The following is a 25,825-nucleotide window of genomic DNA, read 5'->3' as shown; positions in this document are numbered from 1 at the left end:
TAGTAATTTTTTTCCTAAGCTCTGTCTGAAATTAAAGATTACCTACCTGGTTGCAGAATTATCTGGGTCGCAGTAAAATTGTAGAACTTGATTTTTTGCAATTTTGCGTCGTGTGCTGTTGTCAAAATTTTACCTCCTGTAAAGCTAGCTTTTCATGTGTACGCACCCTTTCGTATTATGGCCAAAATTTTATTCTCGAACCAAAGAAATCTTCTTTCTTTTTTACAAATGTGAAGCTCACATAGCCCACTTCATCATGCTTATACCAATTTTAGTACAGTTTTATTTTTTTATTTTTTTTACATATCATTATACAGGGGTTAGCCATTTAACAAAAATATCGCCCATGGCCACAACCCTCTACTGTACTCTGCTACCTTAAACTAAAAGCAAAAGAATAGTTGTATCAATTTTTGGGTACCAACACACTCCAGTAACAACAGAAAAAAGTCCCAAAAAATCTATCAAGGGGAAAGGGGAAAAAAATCCACATTAATGTTCGATGATCGTATCAATCACGATATGCTTCCTCTGGGCAACCGTAGCGCGAAATTTTTAGTAAAGGGACGGAACTCTGCTGCACAGTTGTAAACAACCGATTGAGCCAAGTGTACAGAAATGTGCCGGTAAGTGACAATAATAGAATTTAAGGTAATTATCGCTTCAATATAGCATTGTTTGTTAATAAATATGATAAATTAAAGTGATCATCTGTCACGTTACCTTCCGAAACTATCGATTTCATATATTTGCCCCACTCGGAGAAGACGGTTTGTTGACATTGAATATCTGTATCTGTATCTGTATATTACTGGATATGCATTGAAAACGGCACGATACCGAGTCTATTAGACGTAATTATTGTAATAAATGACATCAACATGCTGTTGTTAGCGTTTTAAGACAATAAAATGTGGATTTCTTGGATAAAATTGAAGGTAAGCCCATATTTCCAGGTGAATTCAATACGAAGAAGCAGACGGCTTGATAAAAAAAAATCTACGGAGGCCCGTACTTACCAGACTGAAAGTAGGTAACTGCTAATTACAATTGATTGTTTTGGAATGTATGCACTATTTCTCTCTATTTCGATGTATATTTCTATAGGTGTATGCTGATAATATCTATCCAGAGGAATATACATGTTATTAACATAAACTGTGTGCCAATATCAGCGTGCATGGGCGTATTATGTCAAAGGTAGGGGAGGGGGCATACAATGACTGATATGAATTATTTCGGACTGGAACTACTATTAATTCTGTTTTAAAAGGTGTACATGCGTTACATAACATCATTATATTATATTCTTCTTGATAATTATAATGTGGCGCTGTGTATGTAGGGGGTGGGNCATGTTTGCTGATATAATTGGCGAAGAGAGTGGCTGCTATGATGTTGACACGCGTTTAATTGTGTAAGTTTTCAAATGTATTATTTTAAAAGCCAATAAAGTTACATGCATAATAGATTCATACATTCAGTACTTATACCCCTATGCTACGCTAACAGGTTTTTCGTTATCATAACAGAGATGCTTATTATTATAATTATTATGTTTAATGTAGCCCTGAGCCCTTTTTCTGATGTTCCATTATTTTGTTATTTTTACAGAGCCGTTTTAGTACCATCGTGACATTCTAGTAGTCGTGCAGTGAATACGAGTGGAGTTCCTTGGTTTTAGCTAAGTTTGATTACTTTCTTTTTTGTTTTGTTTCATACCTTAGTTGCATTGCCTTTTTTTGCTTTTATAGTTTTATTGACCTTTGTTACACATTTTCAGGACACCTAAATTAGCTCAATTAAAATGGCTTTCCATACTTTGCAGGGCCATTTAAATGGAGCCTGTACGTTGCGTCATATGCAAGGGGAGATTCGGGATAGATCGCATGCTGTACAGCTTCGAGAAAAGGGTAGTCTGACCCTCAACAATGGGAGTAGAGACAGGGGGGATTCCTTAAGGTCACAGCCCGGGGAGTTTGTACATGGAGCCTGCCAAAAAAAATATAATCATCCAACTGCCATTGCCAAAGAGTTAACGCCAAGAAAACATGAGGAGGTTGACAACGATCCGCATTCTCTACGTTCTCGGATGTGTTTTCAATTTGCAACACATTGTCTTTTCTGTGGACAAGTAGCGAAGTCTTCCAATAAAAAAAGAGGGGTTGATGTCTTTCAAGTAAGAACAAGCGATTTTCAAAATGCAATTGTCCAATCGTGTGATGAAAGAGGAGACGAATGGGCATCAGAAGTCAAAGGACGGATTCAATCCATTAACGATTTACATGCAGCAGATGCCATTTATACCAAACATGTAACGTTCACTTTAGGACGAAGAAATATGTGCCTCAAGCATTCAGCCCAGACAACAAGAGAAGCAAAACAGTTAAAGGAAGGCCCAACATAGGACAAGAGTATTTTTTAATGGTCATCACTTATCTGGAAGAGAATGATTTGGAACAAATCACAATCAAGGATCTCGTAGACAAGATGTCTAGCATGTGTGGTGAATTGGCGTATAGTTCAGTATATACGAAGAAGAAGCTTCAAGAGCATGTCGGGGAAGCCATTTTAATAATGGATATCAGTGGAAATCCCAGTATTGTAACTTTGCGGGACACAGCAAAATCTATACTTCAAGAATTTTATCGACGTCCTAAGGAAAATCCAGAGGATGAAAAATCTGCAATCATTGAAACTGCTGCAAAACTCTTAAAAGCTGACATAAAGGCTATACCAACTTCAAAAGCATTTTTCCCGGCAGCATTGGACATGTCATCGATTCAACACAACCTGGCATGTGCTTCGGAGAACCTTCGAATGTTTTGCGACGTCTCTTCAGTGAAACAGACTCCAGTCTGAAAGTAGCTTCCATTGGCCAGGCTATACTTCAAGCAACGCGACCACGAATTTAACAACCACCACTGCAGATTGGACTAGGAATTCAACTGCACCACCATTATGCATCAAAATTCTTGATTGATGTCTGCCATAGCCTTGGATTCTGTTCACCATACACGGACATTTAAAAGTTTGAGGCCAGCGCGGCTGCATCTCTTGGTACTTCCATAAATGGTGTATTACCTGGAAGCTGTATCCAGTTTGTTGCGGATAATGTGGACCACAACATTCGTACATTAGACGGGAATAACAGCTTTCATGGAATGGGCATCATAGCTGCGGTAACACCAGGTAAATACACTAGTAGGCCCATTCCTTGCGTAGACGTAACACCAGATTACCTGAAGCTGTTGGGGAAATATTGAGATCCAACCCTACAGACAGCACACGAAGACGATGGCATCACTGTCTTTTCCCAATCTGAGAGCTATGGATACATCAGACTCTGCTGTACGATTAGATGTTTTCGTCAAGACCATCTGGACATTAAGGTCACCAATGCCAGGGTGGGCTGGGATCATGCAGATGATTCAGAAGGGAAGCCATCCTGGGAAAACAGCAGTGATGTTTCTTCTCATGATCGACATGAGCCCCAGCGACACGACGTGTGTCTATTCAACACCGGCATTTATATGCAGGCTGGCACGGGAAAACGGAACAACTCCAATTGTTACATTTGACCAGCCGCTGTACTGGAAGGCGTATTCTATCATCGCAAATGAGTCACAGGAAAGTGATTTGAAGACAATTGTTCTTCGTCTGGATGGATTTCACCTTGAAATGAGCTTTCTTGGAGCAATCGGGTACATCATGAGTGGATCTGGACTACATCAAATACTAGAGACTGTATACGCACCGAATGTGGTCACACACATGCTGAGCGGAAAAGCCGTAGCCCGAGCCGTCAGAGGACATATGCTGATCGACAATACCATACAGGCGCTACTCGTTACCCGCGCTTTTAAGACTGATGCTCACCAGTATGATAAAACCGCTGAACATCACCCAAGTGAAGAAGAGAACATTTTGAGAACAGCTGTAGGTATCTACGATAGCTTTATAACAGGAGACATTTCCATGGAAACAGTGTTTTCAAGTAATGTACTAGAGGATATGTCCGATGTGCTTGCTAAAGAGGTGAAATCATTTGATGGAAAACGAACAGCCAGTCTGTGGATACGATACATGGAAATGGTACAACTCCTTAAGTCATACATAAGAGCCGAAAGAATGGGGGATTGGTATCTTCACCTGAAATGTGTTCACGAAATGCTTCCTTATTTCGCTGCCTCCGGACACAATTTGTATGCGAAGTCTTCACACACTTATCTTGCTGCAATGCAGAACCTTCATTCCACTCCCCCAGATATTGATCGTCAATTAAGGAATGGGTACCACGTTCTGAGAAGAAGCGATAGGAACTGGGCAGGCCTGTCGTCGGACCTTGTTATTGAGCAGGAGTTGATGAGGAGTGTAAAGACCACTGGAGGCTTGACACGAGGTCGGGGAATGGGAGAGGTCCAGAGAGCTCAGTGGCTGCTTTCCATGCCAGCATGTGCTGATGTTAACAATGCGATGCAAGCCCTATCTGGAGTTGGATATCAGACAAGCGACCAACACAAAGACACCTCGTCTGCAAGACAGGAAAGAGATTGCCAGGACATCAAGACAACTTTGGCGTTTTTAACTGAACGAAATCCATTCTCAGATGATCCATCACTTCGCAATATAGAAACTGGCGAAACTGCAGATGAGCCCGTAAACCAGGATGTTGCAAGTGAAATAGGGACAAAAATCGTCGAATCAATGGCCGGCCAAAACATTCTTGAACATTCCTGCAAAAGGTCACAACAAGTTGTTACTCTCAGCTTCTTTTTCAACGCCTTACAGTTGCTTCAAATAGAACTTCTGACGATCCAGTGGAACTGTTCAAATACGAACTGTGTGGAGTTCCCTCTTCTCTGTTCGATTCTTCGGGTTTACCGCGACAGGCACAGAAACCAGCTCTAGCCGATGCAATTTGGAACGTGGGAGTATGCAGCGCGGAGTCACTACCACACGACATCAAAAGTGTCATAGATGAAGGGTCGCTGGTTCAGAGAATTCCATGGACTCCTGGCGCATCTTTCACATCTATCTGCCACACATATGTAGAGTACGTCAAGAGGAAGTATGACAAACCAACAGTTGTATTTGATGGCTATATGTAAGGATGTTACACACATGCGACGTACTAGGGGAGCTTATTCCAGAAGGATAGCAGATTTCGCGGAAAACATCCCATGCAAGGCGAAAAAGGAAGCTTTCCTATCCAATCAGGACAACAAGCAGGCCTTTATCAATCTGCTAAGCTCCAAGCTACAGGAACAAGGCTTCGTAACTGTCCATGCTGATGATGACGCAGACCTTTCTATCGTCCAGACCGCCGTTTCATGTGCACGAATGCAGTCTGTGGAAGTGATCGGAGAGGATACCGACCTTCTTGTCCTGTTATGTTTTCACGTGAAAAAGGAATCAAACAACATCTACTTTCGAAGCGATAACAGCAGGACATCCGGAAAAGAGTCGAGAGTATGGGATATGCACCGTACGCAGGAAGCACTAGGCGATGACATTTGCAAGTCATTGCTTGCACTTTACGCCTTGACCGGATGCGACTCCACCTCTCATCTTTTTGGCATAGGAAAAGGACCTGCTTTAAAGAAGATTCAACAGAGTCAATATTTGAGAACATAAGCTGCTGTCTTCCTGTCCCCAAATCCACCTAGCGATGCAGTTGCCGAGTCTGATGAACCTCTCGATATGCTCAGGTATCGTGAATTCTCGATAAAGTTAAGGACAGTGACAAAAGCCATACAAGTGAACACGCTTCCACCAACTTCAGACGCAGCAAATTTCCACTCATTGCGCGCATATTTCCAGTGCAAATGCTGGATAGGAGGGGAGAAAACACCTGAACCGACAGATTGGGGATGGTGTTTGTAAGACAGGACTTTGCTCCCCGTCAAGTCAAAACTGGACCCTGCGCCGGAGAATCTGCTGAAGATCATCCGATGTAGCTGCAAGGTAAACTGTGAAAGCAAACGTTGCACCTGTAAGAAGTACGGATTGGACTGTTCATCAGCATGTAAGGAGTGTAGAGGAATCAGCTGCTCCAATTCCGATTCTGTGGCAATTGGTGATATGGAAGAGGTGTAACACACTTTGTGAAACTTGTATATGTTGCTGCAAAGTCAACTGTATAAAGGCGAAGAGTGCAGCTGCAAGAAGTACATGTATGTATTGGATTGTTCATCAGCATGTAATGAGTGTAAGCCTGGCTAGGATTCAGTTTGATTAGATTTTACTAATACTATTTGTACCAATACCCATTATCCTTAGGTTACCTCGTCACCTAACGCGGAAGTTATAATACTATTGGTATCAATTTAATTAGTATAGCTATTTAGTAACTGCAAATAGCCTATAATCTTTTATGTTTACCTCCATGAAACCGGCACCGCTAGAGCGGTAACGCATAAATGCCATGAACATCAAGGAAAGACATTAGCTTTACCAGCTACAAAGAGTAATAGATCCTCTTTAAATCGTAAGTAAAGGGATCAGCTGCTTATTTCCGATAGTGTGACAATTAGTGTAACAAACTTTGCAAAACTTTTATATTTTGCTGCATGGTCAACTGTAAAAAGCGAATAGTGCAGCTGCAAGGAGTATTGATGGGAGTGTTCATCGGCATGTACTATAAGGACTGGATAGAAAGCAGCTGCTTAAATACCGATTATGCGACAATTGGTGACATGGAAGAGGTGTAACAAACTTTGCGAAGCGTGTACATTTTGCAAACTCCAACATAATACTGTGACAATTTAATAGCGATGGTTTGGTATAGGCATTAACACTTGGTTGTGGACTTTACTGAAACGAACCTACGGACAACTTACCAGACTGGTAGTTCTTTTGCAGATGGAGCAAACAATATCCAGTGACTACACGATGACATGTATGGATAATACGAGGTACATATATGATTATATACGTAAGTTTCATGCAAATCATCAAATGTCATATCATAGACTAAAAAACAAAAAATGTACTTAAAATAGGTGTTTTTTTCTCAAATGCTCCTATTTTTTATTTAATATTACAAAGAAATGATATAATTGGCTTTTAAACATCCTCCGAATATCATTATAATACTTCTATTGAAATGTATACAAAATGGTAATCAAAAACGTTTTTTTGACAGTTTTAGGACAAAGAATCGCAAAATTGTTATTTTTGTTATACAAGGGAGATAATTATGACGTCATAATAGCGTCAAACTTACCCCAAACTTACCCCAAAATTATTTTCATTTATATTAGAACAAACTGTGACATTATATCTCTCTAATAATATATAATACATCCGCATATATTAATTTAAACTGTTGTAATGGCACAACAAATACCCCTACCCCCCATTTATACTGATCAAAATTTTCAATCGACTATCACAGGTAGATATCAAATTTTGTGATGTTCCACTTCGATGATTTTTTGGGACTTTTTGTATGGCATAATATAGGTATCCAACATTATAAAAAACTGAAAATAAATGATTTTGCAATTAGTTTAACCTTAGAGCCATTTTTGCCTTAAAATGATTGGTCTTCGGTCACGAGCCGGGCGTCCTACCACTGGACTGTCGTGGCTCCTTTAATTACTATACACAATGACGTTTCTGCCGATGAGGTCATATTCTATTTAAACGTATTACATTTCCCAAACAGCGAAAAGTTCAGACACAAGATACCGGAAGTTTTAGCTAAGCCAACTCCATACATAGATATTAAATGTCGGTCATTACTTTGATATCATATTACCTTTTAGTTGAGTACAAGCGTGTTAACGTGCTCTCAATTTACCCAATGCGATGAATAGGGAAATCCCTTTTTTAATACTGCCAACTTATAATTTCACTTGACAAAAGAAACACCGCTGCCAAAATGCAGTATGTAGATATTTACATATGCAAGCTAACATAACTTTTTTGACAATACGGCGACATGTTGTAAATCAAATATTATTGTCTTAAGTAACTTATAATGTAATGAAATATTACTGTGTAACTATGAACTCGGACGCGCCAAAAAGCGTTAAACAGTTTTGCGATCAAGCTGACATGGCTTTTAAATCATAGCTGAAGAACAGGTTTCTATCCACAAATCATGACGTCAACACTCCTTAAAGTATACACTACATACATTGTATTTTCACGAAGGCCGGACCGTTCGATAGCATGGTTTAAATTAACCTAGTCAGAAAAACGGCATTCTACAATAGTTGCAATAGATAACACCTATATGTAGTTCTGTCGTTACTGTCTGCTTATGTTCGTTGCATTCTAGATCACAGTGTACCACTTATTTATTTCGGTTTAGGTGCAAATCTTTTGTACATATGTAGTAACAAAACCCGTCAAAAACTTTACCTATAGTTTTGAAATTCCTTTTGATGTTAAGATTCTTTTAAAAGTTACTGATTTTGTATTCCATATTGTGTAAGAATTAAAGGGATAACGTTTTCTAAACTATATCTGTTCCTGTTATAAATCTGTTTGTTTTGCATTGTGTTACGGCCCATCGGCAAATGGACCAAACAATATTGTAAAACCCGTGCATCAATTTTTTTTTAGATTAGAACTGAAAAATACAAAAAGTAAAATTCAGTCGAATGTGGATAATCAGATATTAACAGAACACAAACACTTTATTAAACAGACTTTTTAAAACGGAATTTTACACGCGTTTAATAGTTAAGTATACAACAAATATAGACTGAAGTTGTACTACTTCCTATCAGCAATACATCTGTTGTTTCTTTATATTTAAATTCAAATTAAATAGGCCTGCTGTATTTTGTTGGCTTGGTAGCAATAGCAATGCGTGTTATAGGGATATAGTACTACATTATATTTGCTTAACCATTCATATCTTGCATTCAGATATAGTAGATATTTAGTAACTTTTTTTCAAATCACCTTACGTCAGGTTGTGAAGTTCTTTAAATAGTAGAATCAGTGTTGTTGCAGTCAGATCGATGACGTCACAATTGTAGCAACCTGACCAAATTGTATTACATGTAAGGCTCTCAACACGTAAACCATTCTCCATGCATTAAAATTGGAGGATATAGAGCTAATGTTAATGTTTAAACAAATGATGTTACGGTACAGTAACACACATCGCTATCGCTATTTTATATTAGATTGTCATTAATATCAATGGGTTTAAAAAGACAGTATTAACATTGGTAAACGATTTATTTTGTTATTTCAATCACCTAACATAACTTTGTCACATTTTCAAAAATAGAACAATAAGTGATGTCGCAGTCAGATGGATTAAAATATACATCGATGGTCTCCCCTCTGCTAAAATGGTGCTATAGTCTCGAAAACGTATTTTATTCCACTGAGTATTACAAATGTTATCGAAATAGTAAGCATCCTGTGCTAAACATAAACTATGTCTTTAATTAGGCATTGATCAAGTTGATCATTTTTCACTTAACAGAGCCGTTGCCTCTGTCCTATAAGATGCTTCCATCAAATCACAGGGGTTCGTTACAAATGTCTGAAATACACATATGCTGTACTGATATTAGTCTACGTCAGAGCACATTTATAACGAACCCTTGTGATCAAATGTTATTTTTAACGATGTACATATGTAAGTAGAATTTTTCGTTTTAATCAAATGCATGAGAATATTTAAAACATGGCCATCTGTTACCCAAATTGCCGTTTACACAATGACATGGTGCAAAGTTTCGTCTTCAAATTTGGTAAAAGGGAAAACTAGGGTTTAAGGATGACACGTGAATATCAAAAGTGCAGGTTGTTGCAACTGAAGGTTTTCAATTGATGTATATATTGAACAGTCGAATAAGTAAGGGATCTCCTTCAAATTTGGTAAAATGATACGCACTGGTCTTCAAAAGAAATCTAATGAAGGAAATATTATAGTTCAACGGTTTGAACGGTAAATGATGGATTGTACATCGCTTAACATCCTAAGGTCAGCCAAGGTCATTTAAGGACTTGCCTCCATGTGTAAGTACATGTGTGTATGTGTATTGGAGGCAGGGTATGTTGGTGTAATTGTCTTCTTGTGACAGCGGGAATCGGATGCCGAACGTGTTACCTCACTGAAATACAATGCCGAAGGCATCCAGCAAAGTAGTCGATCTCGTCACATCATACTGACAACGGATTCAGCAGTTGTCGCCATTACCCTATATGCTGATCATGAACGCCAACGAGGAATATTTTCACTATATCTAAAGCATTATTCAGTAAGTGACAAACATGAATTCCATAATTGAAACTAAATTTTACGGGAAAACGGACTTACGAATGCCAACAGATACAACCTTCGATACACCACAAAGCACACATACTACACATTACAGTGCTGACACCAAGTGATACATGTTGTCAATCAAAGAGAAATAAGAATATTTATGTTAGATTTAACATAAATTACAGACGTTAATCGTTTTTATTTGATACACGGCATTAACTGATAAATCGCATTGCTTGTCGTCAGAGATATCGCTATGATCTTGTTTTACAATCAAGAATACAACAAACGTTATCGAATATTCCTTTACCAAAGTTCAAAATCTCGATAAAATGCTGTCATTCTCAGACATCAACGAACCATCTTTTCGGAAACACCCTTACAGGTTGGGGATCAAGAAAAGAATACACCTGCTGTGTTACTCACTGCATGTATCGTAAGAGAAGACTAAAGTAGTAACCCCCTGCAGAATTTAATATTTTCTTTTGTGCCCCCTAATTGGGAACACAATAGTGAGCAAAAAATAAATCTGCTGCAGTATTTTGGATCTATAATTTTGTTCTTACTTCTGTCTAATTTTTAACGTTCGCGAAGGCGAGGAAGGAAATGGGTTTTGTCCCCTGCCCATGACATTGCACTTCCCTTGAAATTATATTTATTATTGTTCTGCTAAATATTTAAGGTAAAAGCAAAAACTGGTTCCGCGTTGTCAGTATAATGTGACCGGGAGGTGGGGCCGTACATGGAACCTATTTGTCCGTACTAACAAGATTATTTGATAAAACAATGTGACGGGACGGACCGTTTTCTCTGTACTAAGTACATACACAAGTAAATTTAGTAGGTCAATGTATCAGATTTAATTGTGTTAATAAACAAACCTTTATATATTCACATTCACAAGGTGTCGTTTTGCATTCAATCTACGGAATAAACCAAACTCTTATATCTAGACTTACTAATGTATACCTTTAAACTTACACACAAATGAAAGAGTAAATACTATACTACACAAATATCAACTACAATGTGCTCTAAATAAGCAATTAAGTTATTCAAAATGTTCTGGTTCCGCTCTACACAGGTTCTAATGAGTAAGTCTTCCTAATTGGTCAAATGTCTATACAGATTATACAATTATTCATGTTTTATTCATGAATCCCTGCATGTAAAGAACCTTTCTAAATGTGACCGTCAATTAGCCAACATATATCAGATCAGCCAAACCAAGTAACAGGCATTGACAGAGTTTTATCTCGTGGTGTTGATTAACGCTACCTTATATTAGGTGAGGCCATTGAGCGTACCGAATGAAAGGAAAATACCTATAAATGTTTTGCGGAAAGGTCTGTCAGTTACCCAATTAAAGGGGTGAATTTAATACAGAAAGGATAGTTATTAACATCGATAAATACTTTTCTTTTTGAATAAGTTGACATAAGGTCAAGGCAATTATGTCGCTAATTGCTTGTAATTTGTTGAAATTGATGTAACTATATGACCTTAAGCAAAGAGAAAACAATGATCTTTTGAAGCGTAAAAGCCTTTTGACTTGAGATGGAATCACAGGTAAATATAAGCATAACCAGGATGTAAACATACAAACACAAAAACACACATATGTATGTACAATGTATACACCGTTCATATACTTCCTGGATGTCAGACCATACGACAACATAAGGAACAGCTTCTTTATCATATTATGTCTGGCCTTTTTATCAGTTTAGATATACTACGATATTCTCCCCTCCCCTCCCGTCTGCTCAATAAATCAATAAAACAATAAACTATAAGTTGTTACCTAATCATAATACTTAAAATGATTTAAGCAGTGCCCTTTTATGAAAATAGCATAATAACTGTAGAGCGTGATGACCGATTACATTTTTACCACATGCATCGACTTGGATCCATGGTACATGTATAAATACATTGGTGGTTCAAAGTTTATAATACTTTGTCTTGAAGACATAATCACCTTTGTAGTTCCTTTATAGTTATAACAGTAATACGTCTACATTAAATATACAAATTTATCATTATATTATTAGTACATGATAGTGAGTCTTTTTCTGTATGTTCATTTTGGAAAAAAATGGAAAGCTTATGTAGGTAATTTCATGTACTAAGAATAAGAAAAAATACTTTAAATATATGTATTATCTCATTCATGATGGGTAACAACGTACTGTAGTTACAGGAATGAAGATCTGAATTCCAACAAAACATTTATTTAGAAACGAGTAATTATGTAGGTATCCAAATTGATTTTTCTACATGTAAATTAACATGTCTGAACCATGTAGCTAACACAGGAGAAACTCGGGTTGAAATGCCCTGAGGGTGTGTGTATTACATAATAATAATAATAAACTTTAATGATTTAACGAGGATGAAGTCTAATCTATCTCATGGTCCTCATTGTAAGTAAAACATATAAATGGTTAATAAATCATAATTACAAATATCACATTAATATTGCAACATAATTTCGTTATAGAGTTAAATGTTTAGTATCAGTATAAAAGTATCACAGAATGTACAAGTGTTTAATTTAGGTTAAATTTTATCATCTAAGATACAATATTGCTTTATACAAGTTAAAAAATTATTACAGAATGCTCAAATTAATTGGGCAAATTTGCCGGTTCGTCAATTAAAATGGCACAATGCCTTATGTTCATATATGCTAATATAGCAACAAGTAACAATTCCCAGGATATACGCTAATATAGCATACATTAAAAGTCAATGAGTTTCTTTTAAACAATGAATTAAGAATTACAGAAGTATTGGAAAAGGTGTTTTCTAAAAGAATCAAAATTAGTAATGTCTTTTAAAAAAATTGGAAGATTGTTCCAGTCTTGTGCACCAGGAATTAAAACTTGTTTTGAATAAAACGTAGTCCTGTGTATAGGAACAACAACATTGTTTGTATTGGAAACAAGGTATACGGTCAAATTCCATTTACCTCCTGATCAGAACCTAGGTGCAAAATCTGAGTAGAAAGTATGGGGGAGGGGGGACAAAGCACCGTATACAAACCAGCTGTAGAAATTATGTTTCTCTCTCTCTATCTCAGCAAACGGAGGGTTTGAGGGTCCTGACCCTAAAACATCCCTATGCAAAAATTATATGTATTTTCAGGGGGATATCATATTGTTTTTAAATGTCTCTCTGTAAATTAAGTAATCAAGATAACTTAGACTTCTTAAAAAACCCACTAAAAAACAAATAATATTGATTCTAAGAAGTTTGTAGTTTTCTATTACTGAATTAGATGCTCTCTATGTCTGTGTTTCTAGTAAGACAATATATTTAACTACATGTCTTCTATGAAAATAAAATATAATAATAAACTTTAAAAATGTAAAAAATAAATAAACATTTGTATTATCCAATCAAAATAAACACCTAATTGTATTGTCTGATCACCTATCCAAAGAGTAGATGATCTATGGATAAGTAACATGTGATGTATATATAAGTATGTAATTCTCTTTTAAAAAATGGTAAATTAACTATAAATGATAACTGCTCCGAGGCCTTGGATCATTTTGTAAAGAAAAGATTTGAGTGTGTTTTAAAAAAAAACTAGCATTGCTTTATTGATTTAACCCTCTCATAATCCTTCCCGATTTATTTTGAAATTTAGTTTCCTAATTGACCTAGCTTCTAGTTCTTTAATTGTAAAACCTGTGCCCTGTGGCTATTATAGAACTCTGAACATACAGGTACAAAAGGCTCTATCATGGTTCATTGACCCATTAATTGATACTAGGGTGTGCTATCAATTAGTGTTGACTATTTATGGGATTAGGTAGTGTGAAACAGTCACTGTTTTGAACTAGAATTGTGCCCGAGGCTGTCATTTCCTGACAAAGGGACAGCCACAGTATCTTACCTGTAACCAAGTACTGATTTACCTATGTGTATCTACTGGACAGACAATGGGCTGGATTAACTGACAATAATAATTGCCTTCACACAAGTGTTAGAATTTGGTACAGCCCAGCAGAATCCCATTTGACCACAGCTGAATTGTCAGTGAGTGGCCATTGCCCATATAACCTCAGGTAGATATCACATTGAAAAGAAAAAGTATGTGTCAGGGGCTGGTTACAATCATAGTTAAATCTGCCACTGTAGTAAAGATGTAACTGTATGATGAACACTTGAGGTTCCCTATGAAACTTAAATGATTTGCGTTCTTATTAGTATAAATCGATCAACTTATTTCATTTTTGAACATGTATATATAACTTTACCTACAGGCGCTTGCACCCTGCAACCATGAATTTTGTCATAATTTTTCAACAAGTTACAATTCCTAACTGTACCGCCAGGCCAGCTGTATACCTGCTTCGTTGGTGTGGTACCAAGGGCAGGGGGTGATGGTTGGGGGATGTATTTTCTTATGCAACCATCAGCATGTACGTGTACCTGACGTGTATACATACATAGCAAAGAAATCAAAATCAGACTTACTCATAGTTTTTTCTTAGTTTTCCTATAAGAAGGCAACTTAGAATTAACGAACTTAAATTAATCAAACAAATTTAGCTTGCTCTTTACCTTTTATCTATATAGTGCCATGCCATGATATAAGATTTATTCTGGAATTTTATCTTTTCTTTACTTGTTTGTATAAAACAAAGAAGCGATTTACTCTATTGATGTCGTGTTATAGAGAAACCTTACCACATTTACCCATATCACATACCTGATACTGATCCCCCGTCCTGACACTACAGCATTGATATGAAATGTGATGTGAATTTAACTATGATAAAGTCTACTTTTAAACTTTTCCTCTAAAATGGTACAGCTATCTAATCTATAGATTTTCTATAATCACCAGAGATAGTGTACACATTCTCTTTGTACATGTTTATGTTCAGTTAGAATTTTAAGTAATAAAAAAAACAATTTAAAAAAATGTGAATCGATCGTTGATTCGATATTAATATAATATTCAGTTAAATGAGTCTTTCCTTTTCCTTTCAATTTTCATATCACAAAGGAACCCATTTCATTATAAACAATTATTGAAATATGTACTTCAGTCTTTTAAACTTTGGTAAACACTTAAGTGCACTGGAGTTAACATCGTAGTGCACTGGAGTTAACACTACGAAGTGCATTAGATACCAAGTTAAGTTTGCTCCCAACTGTAAAATGAATTAACTTACAGTGTCATTACAGTCATATATACAAATACAAAACTGTTGTATCATTACCGGTAGTATTTGTTGGCGATACATAAACATGACAAACCGGGATATCATAATAAAAAAAGTAGGTTATTCGTTCTGTTAGATGATATAAATTCGGTCGAGTTTCCAAAGCTCACCAGACAAAACTGGGAGAAAAAGGTCAACACAACTCCGATAAAGCAAGGCTCAGTATAGCAGAGAAGTTATTTCTGTTAACGGTATTGAAACGACGTGCTGTATATTCAGTTTCTGATAAGTAACTGTATAAAAATGAACATCACCTTCATCCCTACATGTGTATCATCGTATTACTTTTAAATGTGTAAGTTAACATGTGTCGTATATTTAAATGGTATAGGTACGACAATATTTTGATAATATAGATAGTACAATTCCGTTTTTATTCAAATATTTTTGCGAGTAAGGAAACATTTTGATCATTTTATTATAAATATAGCATAAGAATACATTACAGAAAATTCATAACTATACTAACTCACGAAAGTTGAAATTGATTGCTGATATTTATTATTCTGTATTTTGGTGTTTTTTTTGTTTGAGTATTTTTGTTTTTTCGGAAGTCTGATTCTCAGGGATCAAAATAATATGGAAAAACTTTATTCAGGACAACTAATATGTTTGAAGTATATTTTGGTATATTGCAATTATTGATATTGTATATACCTAAAGAGAGAATTCAGAGGCTAAGTTATTATGTAGGGAATATAATTTTCGAAATTATGGAGAGAAATACAAAAAATGATGGAAAATATTTGAATAGACATGTACCACTCTATTAAACAGCAAAATACCATACAAATATGACATGACATAATACTTACAGGGAAACAAAAAAGTGAACAGCTATCAGCAGTTTTCTTTTCCGTCGGAACAACATTTTGATAGCTCATGAAGTATTATATTTTAAAGAATTTAATCAACCTCACGAAGATTGTTTCTACTGCTCTTGAATCACATACAAATGTCTAACAGATACAATTTTATACAGGCAATTAATATTTTACCGAAGACTGCCCAAAAACAAGGTCTTTGCAACAATTTGTATACCTTAGTTATAAGTACAATATGGGAAACCCCTGACGCCGGAAATCAAACCCCACCTATCATCACACCAGCGTTTAAACTCTGTCATATGCACTGGACCACAACCACCACCGTATCTGATAATCGTAGTCTTTGCAAAACTCTTTAAGCAGTCTTTTAGGCAGTATTTATAATGTCTTTTAAACAGGATACATACATATGCATGTACTATAGATTATTCATAAAAATTCATGAAAAGAAAAGTTTCATATTGCATTGTTTTTTGTTATTTGTAATGTAAAATTTGATAAATATGTATAACCTTTGACATCAGTAAAGTAGGTAATGTTCTTCAGTAAACTCCATATTATCTCTGCTTGCTAGTAGGTAATGGTGCTCAGTAAACTCCATATTATCTCTGCTTGCTAGTAGGTAATGTTACTCAGAATACTCCATATTATCTCTGCTTGCTTAGCTCCTTTATGAAATGGTCAAATTTCGAAAGAAGTTCGATGTTTCGTTTCCTTAAGGTTATTTTTTCATTTTATATGAACAGTTANTAGCTCCTTTCTGAAATGGTCTAATTTCGAAAGAAGTTCGATGTTTCGTTTCCTTAAGGTGTTTTTTTTTCATTTTATGTGAACAGTTATATAATTCGCTTCATAAATGTTTGATGATATTGATTTCAATGTTAGATGTCGAAAGCATATGAAACTCTAAATTAGATGAGGCATGAATCATTGGGATTATCTTTTACAAGTACTTTATTTACAAACATGTAATTTAGGCGTCTTAATTCATTTGAAAAGTAAAAACACACGTCAGTACACAAAACAAACCTATCGATGAGGACCATCTTGGATGTCGACAGTACCGGTTTGCCATCACTATTTCCTAAGAAGTGCTCCAAGAGTCCCCATGGGATCACTTGTAAGAACTCGAGAATTCAGTGTTTGAACTCTAGTCTGAAAAGAATAGCCGACAGGTGACCCTTTTGGATTTTGACAGATACAATTGAATGATTGGTTATCTGTATATCGCAGAAAGAACTAGAGGGGTCTTTCTTGAATTAAAATGTAATTGTTCCTTGGTCTGTAGTTGAACATGTTTTATTCTGAGACTGACAGGGAAACAAGCTGGCCGACAGGGAAACAAGCTGGCCATGAGGCGGCTTTTTTATTTTGACAATTATATTTTTCTCTCTTTTTTTCAGAAAGTACTGCTAGATATTTCTTACATTGGATATGTAAGTTCCCTTGGTCTTCAGTAGTGCTGCTTACTATTGACGCTGAGTGGGGGGAATATGACAGACAGGTGGAAAAATGGTATCACTAACATCGGGCCAAATATTTGTTGGGTTCGTACATGGTGTTGATTTTCACGTGATAAAGCCCATATCTGTATTAGCCATTTCGAGTTAACGCATATGGATTGGTATCTTATCACGATAGCTCGCTCATTTCAACCAACAAAAAGATCATTTGCTTTGTCAAATATCGGCAATTTATCATTGCAAGGGTACTTGACCTATATAAGGGTGCGAAAATATATTTCCATATATTTACAATAGTACTATTACCATACCAAAGTTCGCAATCATTTGACCATTTGAGTTGAGCGTTAGCGGTAATAAGACGGAACTAGTGTTCTGTTGGTGATAAATATATGTATAACATGTAATAAGAAGTACGCAATATGTTAAATGTTGAATATGACATAAGGACAAACCTGTTTCTCCGCATTTTCTTAAACATCACACCTGTTGTATTATCGCTGCATATTTGATTACAGTAGTTAAATTAATTTCCAAAACAAACTTGGCCATTGCGACAAACAACAGCTTTATATTTGTTTAAATTCGTTTGAAAACCAAGCCGTACACGGATGAATAAAATAATCTATTGTTTCATCAGGAAATATGTCTCAATTCCATAAACTGGTTTTACACCAGGAACACGTGTTAATAAAAGAATCTATTGTTCCACCAGGAAAAGATAAAATTATCTCCTTCATGTTCAGTATCACCTAACAATAGATCTTCTACTGGACAGAGTGTTCAATTTCTAAACATTATAGATAAAACAAACAATTATTTATTTTAACATGTATCTTTTTACGATCTATTTCTGAAAATGGTGTTACGGAAACTGGACAATATTAATACTTGTATCATATAATCAACAAATAATCAAATATTTATTATTAACCAAAATAAATTATTGAAAATTCAGCAGATGTTATTTCACTTCCCCATTTAAGATTTAGTCCAGAAAAGCTGAAAGAAATAGAAATCAACGCAAGATATTTAATTTTCGAATTAACGGTATTTTAAAGTAAAGCAGTCCCGAAGCCAAAGTTAAGTACGTCATTCATTTCACGATAAATTCCACTTTCTTTTATTTCATAGAAAATATTCTTTATTTTTATTTATTTCGATTATGTTTCACGAGATTGGTGAATATCGTGTTATTTTTTTCTCGAGTGCGAAGCTAATATTCAAGCCAGGATGAAAACGTCAATTTTGTTTTTACTGTTGGTTAGCTCTTGATGAAACAAGCTTTATAACCTTTCACACTTTATTTATCCTGAAGGTGTCTGATTCAATCTATCGCCAATCTTCTCATTTTCTTCTTTTTGCTATTCTCAGAATCGAAAAATATCCAATCGTTATTAGGAAAGAAGAATACGTGTAGACCGCACTTTTAGTCCGGTCCGTTTATATCTATCAATCAAATGTGTTGAAATGATGAAAGTATAAGTATTTGTAATATTTTGTACATTGCAGCTACACGTTATGCATTTAGTGCATACCTGTCTGACAAGAACGCCTTGTACACCAGTGGCAGCTTGAAGTTTATCAAATCCATCTCGAATGTCGGAGGAGCATACAACAAACATACTGGTGTGTTTACCTCTGCAGTTGACGGAGTGTACGTCTTTCATTTCCACGCCAACACATATGGTACTTCAAAGCATTGTGCCCTCACTCTCCTGCATGGAAACAAGAAGGTCGCGAGTGCTTATGACTGGGACAGTCATGGATATTCTTCGTTGAGCAACTCTGCTGTTATAGAGATGAAAAAAGCAGAAGTTGTACATGTTGGGGTTACGGCACCGTTTGCAAAAAGCTCTTGTTTTTTGCGTGGTCGCTTTACAACCTTCTCGGGTTTTAAATTATCCTAGTCAGAAAACCGGCAGTCTACAATAGCTTCAGTAGATAACACCTATATATAACTCTGTCTTTACTTTCTGCTTATGCGTGTTGCAATCTAGATCACCTGTATCTTATATTTTATTCTGGTTAGGTGCAAATGGTTATGTACATATATTGTAATACCCGTCAAAATTAACATTTTCCTACAGTTTTGAAATTCCTTTTAATGTTCCTATTCTTTTGAAAATTATTGATTATGTATTCAATATTTGGTAATAATTGAAGGGATTACATTTTCTATAAATCTGTTCATTTTACAAATTTGTTTGTTTTGTATTGTGTTACGGCCTATCGACAAATCAAATAATTAAATATTGTAGGAAATAACGTTTGCCAAACGAAATACCGTACATAAATCCACTTGAAGTTAAAAATGAAGTAAAAATGTAAAGAACAGTTGAATGTGAATAATCATATGTTAATATAACATAACGCAAACACTATATATATGTGTGTGTGTGTAAACAGACTTTTTTAAGAATAAATTTACCACGCGTTTCATAACTACATATATAACAAATATAGAATTAAATTGTACAACTTCTTATCAGCAATATATCTATTTTTTCTTGGTCTGTATATTTCAATATGTTATTCCTTATTGTATATGTCTGCTTAGTGCTGTTTTCGAATAAATGTCATCATCAAAACTCAACTGTCAAATGTTCTTTTGGTTTTTTTGTATAAGACAAACGTTACGTATCTTTCAAACTGGTACATTGTTTTTTTGATGATGTCATGTTCAGATAATTTAAACCCGTGCAGGTTCGGGAAAAGAATAGGCCTGCTGCATCCCATTGTATGATCGTAAGAGGCGACTAATGTGGTCACCATGCAGAATCGGGGTGGTTACCTCTTCGTCCTCTGTTAAGGGGATATTGAAGATTACATTGTACTTGACTGCATTTGCTTAACCATCCATATTTTTTATTTTAATATATTGAATACTTAATATCGTTATTTGAAGTCACCTTACGTCAGGCTGTGAAGTTCTTTAAATAATAAAATCCATGTTGTTGCAGTCAGATCGATGACGTCACTATTGTGGTAGCCTGACCAAATTGTGATACAGGATCTCAACACATATCTCATTCTTTGTGCATTACAATGGAAGGATGCAGAGCAAATGTTGATGTTTAAGCAAATGATGTTATGGTACAATAACACTCATATCGCTAATGTAGTCAAACTTAATATAAAAAAAAAATACAGAATTTTATATGAAATTTTCATCAATATCAATAGGTTTACAACGACAATAACAGCATTGGTTTAATATTGATTTAGTTATTTCAATCACGTGAAATCACTTTGTTTGTGTTTAAATAGCACAATCATTGATGTCGCAGTCAAACTGATTAAATCATATCCATAGTCTCCCTGCCACAATGTTGTAGTCTCGAAAACGTATTTTATTCTCAATAAGTATCAAACATGTTAGCATAATAGTAAGTCTTATGTGCTAAACATAAAATATACCTCTGTCAACAGGAAACGTATGCTGTCGTCGTCGTTGGAAAGATATGCAGTAAAGGTTTAAACTGCATCTCTTTTATTATTTGAGATGCATGTGGTAACATAGCTCCATTCAAACATGTCCTATTTTGGCGGGAACAGGGGCTTGTCAGGCAAAAAACTCAATTTGAAATCCCCGTCCCAATTTAAATCAATGTCACACCATGATTGCGGCTATCGACCCAAAAAGTTAACTGAAACCTGCAAGAAGAGGAAGACGAATCACGAATCATACAAAAACATCACCAAGACTTTATTACACCAAGCAACGTATTACAATCTACAATCAAAAACAATACTAAAAGCTTTGAAGTCAAAAGTGCCGAAACAGACCGATTCCGAAATTCATTTTTCATAAGAACAGTGATCGACTGGAACCACCTAAAACAAATTGACTTGACTGAGAGTTGTATGGCGAGTGTCGTCGATGGAGCAGATGAATCTTACCCTTCCGGAGCAAAAGGTCACGTGATCCTTGTACTTTATATTCGTTGGTCTTGGTGTTAATCTTTAATGTGTATTTGTGTAAATGTTGTCATAGCATCATCGATTGTAAGTTTAAAATGCGTATTTGTTCACACCTGGGTAATCTCTTGTTGTTCTTTAAAGGTATATCGTGACTTCATTCGGCGGTATAAAGGCGAAGGTAAAGTTACTAAATTCAAAATCGCAAATTTAACATATCGTCAAAATATTACGTTTTTCTTAGCAAGCTTCCGCGCAGCTTTATTTTTGGACCAATCCTTGACTATTGGGTAGACCATTTAGAATAAAAAGCGTCAACACACACTTTCAAAATACATAATGTACCACAGGTTCAACCCCCGGCGGACAATATACACCTCCGGGTCAACATACAAGGACAGTTTATACCACAGAGCAGGGTCAATAATCACGGACAAAATCAACACACAAAATAAACATTAACGAAAACATATATATTACTGCGTCAACACATGGACAAAAAACAACAATATCATTACACATGGACCGAATATATGACACTGAATCAACACTCGTGGACAAACAAATCGCACTGTCAACACACGAACAAATATACAACAGCGTCAAAACACACACGGATAACTTATACCACGGAGTCAATGAGCAAAGGAAACGACCGTCCACGGATTAGTACACACGGACCATATTCAACAGAGATTAACATCAAGGAATACAGCAGCGTTAACACACAAGGACAAAATTTCTAAGATAAGATAAGATAAAATATATTTTATTTAAAGTCGGTGGGCATTTTAAAAACAAATAACATAAACTCTATAGGGCTTTTGACCGACATACATGTTATATACAAAGACATTCACACTTGGACAAGTCAGACATATAAACACTTTGGAAATAAACATACTATATAAGATAAAACACTTCAGATTTCGAGCTATTATCAGTTTAGACTCATTTTACACATTGTAGTTGACAATATATCTAGCATATGTTTAAAACACAACAGAATTCATATGATATAGTAAATAAATTAGCACTGATCTGATAAAATACATTTGAAAATTGATATAGGACAGGTGTGTAGAAGTTGAATCGTGATTTAGAGGCGTTAAACGTATGGTTTAGTTAACTGTTTAATCATATTTATTGCCAAAATTAGACAAAAGATTAGGCACAAGTTATAACAACTTATCAACGCCTTCTCCCAATATACATTTTAAATGACATTACAATAATGACAATAAATATATACAATTGTTGTTACAAATTGAACTCAAAATCTCTTGCTGGATTTAATAAGTTTATTTATTATGCATCTAATACAATAGTTGAAGGTTTCTCCGTCTTCTGCGATGAGATAAAGTTTCAAGACCAGTCTCATAATAATAAGTATCAATAGGGGTACATGAAGGTCCTAATATAATGCGAGCAGCTTCACGTTGGGCTTTTTCTAACCTTCCCGTTTCAAAAATAGTGCAACCGTCCAACACTCACAAGCATATTCCCTACTTAATAAGTGTTTCAGTTTCCGCAAGACTTTATTTTTTTTCATGACAGAAGTGTAAAATTCCATTTACATGATCCCCCACTTTGCATTCTAATTAAAAGTTACCGCTTAAATGTTTATGATAAACTGTAAAGTTTAAGACTTTCCCATCAAATTCTAAATCTAAGTCTTCTTCGATATCAATTGAATTCGAAATAAACAATACACGAAGTTGACTTTAGTAATGATGTATCCTCTCCAAAGAGACGAGACGTTGATTCAAAAAGATCTGCTATGTCATTAATAAATATAGGAAATAAAAGTGGGCCAAGAATAGAGCCTTGCGGAACCCATGCCTCAAAAAGATCTACAAATGAATATGTACTGTTTAAAAATACCTTTTGGTGTCTCTGAGGCAAATAATTTTCTAACCATATAAGCAATTCACCTGATATCCGTACGATTTTAACTACACCACCAGACCTCTATGCCAAACCCTATCAAAAGCTTTGGATACATTTAATTTGTATGTCACAGAATACAACACACGTATGTTTTTTTCTTCAAGTGCAATACAAATTTGGTTATAAATATCAGTGAGTAGATACACTGTAGAATGACCATGCCTAAAACCAGACGATATTTGTAAAACAAAGATTTTTTTATAAAGTGGTTGTACAAATGTTTAAAAATCATTCTTTCAAAAACTTTACCAACAGTGGACAGCAAGGGAAATGGGCTTTAATTCGAAGGAGAATGTCTGTCACCCTTTTTAAACAATGGCATGACATTAGCTTATTTCCATTTATTTGGCTAAATCTCTGTTGATAAGGACATATTAAATATTATTTGGAGCGGAGTACAAACAGTGTTAGCAGTATTTCTTAGCATATGGTGTCTGATCCCATCCCCACCCGAGGCCTTGCCGAGCTTCAATATCTGTAGAACAACGCGTATTTCAGTTGAATCTTATCTAATTGAACTAATTTGTTTGTCATAAAATGGCTCAATAATCGGAACATCGGTGTTACTGTCATCTACTCTAGTGATACTACAAAAATAGTTATTTAATAATTCAGCTTTATCTTCATCTCTAATAACTATGTCATTAGTAATAGGATCGATTAAGGAATGTATAGTTTGTGAAGTATCAGACGTTTTAATTAACTTTTTAATTAATTTCCAATAAGACTTAGGATCAGAAAATGAGTACCGATCAATAACATCATAAAAAAAATCATAAAAAGTAACACGTGCATGCTTTTTCATATTATTAACTTTGTTTCGCTGTGATTTGAATTTATTGATATCTTCCAAACGTTTGGTTGACCTCGCTATTTTATGTAACCTATCCCTAATTCTTATTTGTTTTCTAAGCTCAGAGGTCATCCATGGCTTATCATTAGGTTTTAAATTTACTTCTTTACTAAGAATACACTCATTGGCAAAAGATAGAAAAATGTCCGTAAAACGATCACAGGCTAAATTAACTTAGTCACAATTATAAAAATATCTATCTTATTATGATTATATATAAATTCATTAAATCTTTCAAAATTTGCATTCTTGTATTGCCAAATCTTACGTTATAGACTGGTTTAAAAAGACAAGGAATATTAATGGAAGCAGTACAACCATCATGGTCACTAATTTATTTATCAACAAAAATTGCAGAAGAGTCAATACAAAAAATAGAGTCAGATAATAGTATGGGATCTAGTAAGCTGCATCTAGTACGTCCAGTACGAGTAGGATCTTTTATAACATTAGTTAGTGATAAGGAGTTAATGATATAAAAAAAGAACGTGATTATTTGAAGCAGTGAAGAAGTCAACATCTAAGTCCCCTGTTACTATAACATTTGGAGAGATATCAAAAGCATTATTTATAGATTTCCTTAAATTTTCCCAAAACGGTAGGATAGAGTTTTCTGGTCTATAAGCTGTTCCAATAATGTAAGTCGAGTGGGGTAGTCTAATTTTTGTCCATATTACCTCATCACCAGGATATTACAATTCTGGCAAACGATCAACTTTCAAAAGATTATTTGTATAAACCAAAATACCACCCCCAGCAAAATGTCTATCAAGTCGAAAGGGAGAATGAAAACCATCAATACATAAATCATTAGTAGTAACCTGATCATCTAAATGAGTTTCGGTTAGACACACATACAATGTCGTATTCATCTACTATGTCCTCAATGTAGTCTAATTTGTGCCTAACGCTCCTAATATTTAAATGAAAAATAGAAAGCTCGCCAAGTCTCGGACCAGGATTGGACTCAACATCCATATCTTGTAGCAATAGCATTAATAAAATTACTGAAAACTCGAAATTTCGGAAACAAGAAAAATAATTAACCAAAAAAGATAGCTATGCAATTGATGTGTTTGTTTTAACCATATATATTTTTTTAAACGTATGGTCCAAACGATGGTTAGTTTATTTTAATTCTAGTAAAACTGATGTAACTTTTATTTCAAATGCTGTCAATTTGGATGTTTTTGAACTGGAGTTTGATATCCCAAGCGAAGCGATAAGACTCTTATTGAACAATGTTAATATATGACGTCATAAGTAAACCACGTGTTACGTCACGAGTGTTTATGCTTGCATACTCGAATGATATAATG

The sequence above is a fragment of the Mizuhopecten yessoensis genome, unplaced genomic scaffold (assembly GCF_002113885.1).
Source record: "Mizuhopecten yessoensis strain PY_sf001 unplaced genomic scaffold, ASM211388v2 scaffold10819, whole genome shotgun sequence".
NCBI lineage: Eukaryota > Metazoa > Mollusca > Bivalvia > Pectinida > Pectinidae > Mizuhopecten > Mizuhopecten yessoensis.
The sequence above is the reverse complement of the archived record's forward strand: the minus strand, read 5'-3'. Positions refer to the sequence as shown.